At 41.5% G+C, this 5300-nt stretch overlaps 1 non-coding gene across 1 annotated transcript; it reads left to right on the forward strand.

Moving 5' to 3' along the window:
* Positions 1 to 4875: 4875 nt before the first annotated feature.
* Positions 4876 to 4983, forward strand: LOC112762904 (small nucleolar RNA R71). Its single transcript, XR_003182783.1, has one exon. It is a non-coding gene; the product is annotated as a small nucleolar RNA R71 (small nucleolar RNA).
* The last annotated feature ends 317 nt before the right edge of the window (positions 4984 to 5300 follow it).

Genomic DNA, 5300 nt, shown 5'->3' on the forward strand with positions numbered 1-5300 from the left:
GGATTTTATTTCCTTGGGCCCTCCTATCCATTGATGCTCAAAGCCTTGGATCCTTTTTACCCTTGCCTTTTGATTTTAAGGGATATTGGCTTTTTGCTCTTGCCTTTTGGTTTAAAGAGCTATTGGCTTTTTCTGCTTGCTTTTTCTTTTTACTTTAAATTTTTTTCGCCAAATTTTTCTTTTTTTTCGCAAGCTTTTGCTTTTTTCACTGCTTTTTCTTGCTTCAAGAATCAATTTTATGATTTTTCAGATTATCAATAACATTTCTCTTTGTTCATCATTCTTTCAAGAGCCAACAATTTTAACATTCATAAACAACAAGATCAAAAATATGCATTGTTCAAGCATTCATTTAGAAAGCAAAAAGTATTGTCACCACATCAATATAATTAAACTAATTTCAAGGATGAATTCGAAACTCATGTACTTCTTGTTCTTTTGTATTACAACATTTTTCATTTAAGAAAGGTGAAGGATTTATGGAATTATTCATAGCCTTAAGACATAGTTACTAAATACTAATGATCATGTAATAAAGACACAAACATAGACAAACATGAAGCTCAAAAACCGAAAAACAGAGAGATAAGAACAAGGAAGTTAAGGTATGAGTCCACCTTAGTGATGGTGGCGCCTTCTTCTTGAAGGACCAATGATGTCCTTGAGCTCTTCTATGTCTCTTCCTTGCCTTTGTTGCTCCTCCCTCATTGCTCTTTGATCTTCTCTAATCTAATGGAGAATGATGGAGTGCTCTTGATGCTCCACCCTTAGTTGGTCTATGTTATAACTCAAGTCTTCTAGAGAAGTGTTGAGTTGTTCCCAATAGTTGTTTGGAGGAAAATGCATCCCTTAAGGCATCTCAGGGATTCCTTGATGATGAGCTTCCTCATGCGTCTCTTGAGATCCATGAATGGGCTCTCTTGTTTGCTCCATCCTTTTCTTAGTGATAGGCTTGTCCTCTTCAATAAGGATGTCTCCTTCTATGACAACTCCAGCTGAGTAGCATAGATGGCAAATGAGATGAGGAAAAGCTAGCCTTGCCATGGTGGAGGGCTTTTCGGCTACTTTGTAGAATTCAAGAGAGATGACTTCATGAACTTCTATTTCCTCTCCAATCATGATGCTATGGATCATGATGGCCCGATCCACAGTAACTTCGAATCGGTTGCTAATGGGGATGATGGAGTGTTGCATGAACTTCAACCATCCTCTAGCCACAGGCTTGAGGTCCACTCTTCTTAATTGAACCGGCTTGCCTTTTGAGTCTCTTTTCCATTAAGCTCCTTCCACACATATGTCTATGAGGACTTGGTCCAACCTTTGATCAAAGTTGACCCTTCTAGTGTAGGGGCGTGCGTCTTCTTGCATTATAGGTAAGTTGAATGCCAACCTTACATTTTCCAGACTGAAATCTAAGTATTTCCCTCGAACCATTGTAAGGTAATTCTTTGGATTCGGGTTCATACTTTGATTATGGTTTCTAATGATCCATGCATTAGCATAGAACTCTTGAACCATTAAGATTCCGACTTGTTGAATGGGGCTGGTGAGAACTTCCCAACCTCTACTTTTAATCTCATGTCGGATCTCTGGATACTCATTTTTCTTGAGCATGAAAGGGACCTCGGGGATCACCTTCTTCTTGGCCACAACTTCATAGAAGTGGTCTTGATGGACCTTTGAGAGTAATCTCTCCATCTCCCATGACTCGGAGGTGGAAGCTTTTGTCTTCCCTTTCCTCTTTCTAGAGGTTTCTCCGGCCTTAGGTGCCATATATGGTTATGGAAAAACAAAAAAATTATGCTTTTACCACACCAAACATAGAATATTGCTTGCCCTCGAGGAAAAGAAGAAAGAATAGAAGAAGAAGAAGAAGAAAATATGGAGGAGAGGGAGAGAGGTGTGTATTCGGCCAAGGGAGAGAGAAGAGGGTTGTGTTGTGTGAAAATGATGAAGGATGGAGGGTTTATATAGTGGAGGGAGAGGGTAGTAGGTTCGGTCATTTAGGGTGGGTTTGGGTGAAAAAGGGATTTTGAATTGGAAGGTAGGTGGGGTTTATGGGGAAGAGTGGATGGATGTGAGTGGTAAAGGGGTAATTGGAAAGAGAGATTGAGGTGATTGGTGAATGATGTTTGGGGAAGAGTGTTTTTGGATTGTGTGAAGAAGAGAGAAGGTGAGTTGAGGTAGGTGGGGATCCTGTGGGATCTACAGATCCTGAGATGATCCTGTGGGGTCCACAGATTCTGAGGTGTCAAGGATTTATCATCCCTGCACCAATGAGGCGTGTAAAACGCTCTCTGCATGCAATCCTGGCGTTTAACGCCAGGTTGATGCTTATTTCTAGCATTCAACGCCACTCTGCAGCATGTCTCTGGCGTTGAATGCCACTTCCATGCTTGTTTCTGGCGTTTAACGCCAGGTTGATGCTTGTTGCTGGCTTAGCTAGAGCAGCAGGTGCTGTAGCAAAACTGATTGCAAAAGAGGGGTAATCAGCCACATTAAAATTACCTTCTGGGGAGGTCCGTTTGATATCCAAAAACTGCTCAGCAACAGTCGGACAAGTGGAGAATGTTGGGGTAAACCAGAAAACTTTGGGTAGAGCCGGATCTAAATGTTGGCTAGGTAAGCGTCCTGTAGTACGATGAGATAGAATGCAATAGAGACAAACAAAAGACAGGGGGAACGGGTTACTTACTTTTAATGGTCAAAGCGAACCCAACCCTTTCATTTCGAATTCATGAATTCGGAATGAACCAAACCTCCCAAAGTAGGATTCAAACCTACGACCAGTCAGTTAACAGCCGACCGCTCTACCACTGAGCTACTGAGGAACCCCCCCTTTAAATGCCAGCTTTCCTCAGAGTGCAATCCTGGCGTTTAAACGCCAGATTGCTGCATGTTTCTGGCGTTTAATGCCAGATCCATGCTTTGTTCTGGCTTTAAACGCCAGCCAGATGCTCCTTACTGGCGTTTAAACGCCAGTATGCTCTTCTTCCAGGGTGTGCTATTTCTTTTGCTGTTTTTGATTCTGTTTTTAATTTTAGTAATTGTTTTGTGACTCCACATGATCATGAACCTAATAAAACATAAATGAATAATATAGATAAATAAATAAAAATTGGGTTGCCTCCCAATAAGCACTTCTTTAATGTCAATAGCTTGACAGTGAGCTTTCATGGAGCCTCATAGATGTTCAGAGCATTGTTGGGACCTCCCAACACCAAACTTGGAGTTTGAATATGGGGGTTCAACTCCAAACTTAGAGTTTGGTTGTGGCCTCCCAAAACCAAACTTAGAGTTTGATTGTGGGGGCTTTGTTTGACTCTGTATTGAGAGAAGCTTTTCGTGCCTCCTCTCTATGGTTGCAGAGGAAGATCCTTGAGCTTTAAACACAAGGTAATCCATATTCAATTGAAGGACTAGTTCTCCTCTGTCAACATCAATCACAACTCCTACTGTGGCTAGGAAGGGTCTTCCAAGGATGATGCATTCATCCTTCTCCTTCCTAGTGTCTAAGATTATGAAATCAGCAGGGATGTAAAGGCCTTTATCCTTCACTAACTCATCCTCTACCAATCCATAAGCTTGTCTTATTGACTTGTCTGCCATTTCTAATGAGAATTTGGCAGCATGTACCTCAAATATCCCCAGTTTCTCCATTACAGAGAGTGGCATAAGATTTATTCCTGACCCTAGGTCACACAGAGCCTTCTTAAAGGTCATGGTGCCTATGGTGCAGGGTATTAAGAATTTACCAGGGTCTTGTTTCTTTTGAGGTAAAGTTTGCTGAACCCATGTATTTAGTTCACTAATGAGCAAAGGAGGTTCATCTTCCTAAGTCTCATTACCAAACAACTTGGCATTCAGCTTCATGATGGCTCCTAGATATTGAGCAACTTGCTCTCCAGTTACATCTTTATCCACTTCAGAGGAAGAATAGTTCTCAGAGCTCATGAATGGCAGAAGGAGGTGCAATGGAATCTCTATGGTCTCTAAATGAGCCTCAGATTCCTTTAAGTCCTCAATAGGGAACTCCTTCTTGTCTAGGAGACGTCCCATGAGGTCTTCCTCATTGGGATTCACATCCTCCCCTTCCTCTCTAGGTTTGGCCATTTTGATTATATCAATGGCCTTGCACTCTGTTTTTGGATTCTCTTTAGTATTTCTTGGGAGAGTACTAGGAGGAGTTTTAGTAACTTTCTTACTCAGCTGGCCCACTTGTGCCTCCAAATTTCTGATGGAGGACCTTGTTTCACTCATGAAACTTAAAGTGGCCTTAGACAGATCAGAGACTATGTTTGCTAAGCTAGAGGAGCTCTGCTCAGAATGCTCTGTCTATTGCTGAGAAGATGATGGAAAAGGCTTGTTATAGCTAAGCCTGTTTCGTCAACCATTAGTAAAGCCTTGTTGGGGCTTCTGTTGATCCTTCCATGAGAAATTTGGATGATTTCTCCATGGTGCATTATAGGTGTTTCCATAAGGTTCACCCATGTAATTCACCTCTGCCATTGCATGGTTCTCAGGATCATAAGCTTCTTCTTCAGAAGATGCCTCTTTAGTACTATTGGATGCATTTTGCCATCCATTCAGACTCTGAGAAATCATGTTGACTTGCTGGGTCAACATTTTGTTTTGAGCCAATATAGCATTCAGAGCATCAATTTCAAGAACTCCCTTCCTTTGAGGCATCCCATAACTCACAGAATTCCTTTCAGAAGTGTACATGAATTGGTTATTTGCAACCATGTCAATAAGTTCTTGAGCTTCTGCAGGCATTTTCTTCAGGTGAATGGATCCACCTACAGAATGGTCCAGTGACATATTAGAGAACTCAGATAGACCGTAGTAGAATATATCTAGAATGGTCCACTCTGAAAGCATGTCAAAAGGACACCTTTTGGCCATCTGCTTGTATCTTTCCCAAGCTTCATAGAGGAATTCACCATCTTTTTGTTTGAAGGTCTGAACATCCACTCTAAGCTTGCTCAGCTTTTGAGGAGGAAAGAACTTAGCTAAGAAGGCCGTGACCAGCTTATCCCAAGAGTCCAGGCTATCTTTAGGTTGTGAGTCCAACCATGTTCTAGCTCTGTCTCTTACAGCAAAAGGGAAAAGCATGAGTCTGTAGACTTCATAATCTACTCCATTAGTCTTAACAGTCTCACAGATCTGCAAGAACTCAGTTAAAAACTGATAGAGATCTTCTGATGGAAGTCCATAAAACTTGCAGTTCTGTTGCATTAGAGCAACTAGTTAAGGCTTCAGCTCAAAATTGTTTGCTCCAATGGCAGAGATTGAGATGC

Source organism: Arachis hypogaea, chromosome 2, assembly GCF_003086295.3.
Source record: "Arachis hypogaea cultivar Tifrunner chromosome 2, arahy.Tifrunner.gnm2.J5K5, whole genome shotgun sequence".
In the NCBI taxonomy this organism is placed as follows: Eukaryota; Viridiplantae; Streptophyta; class Magnoliopsida; order Fabales; family Fabaceae; genus Arachis; species Arachis hypogaea.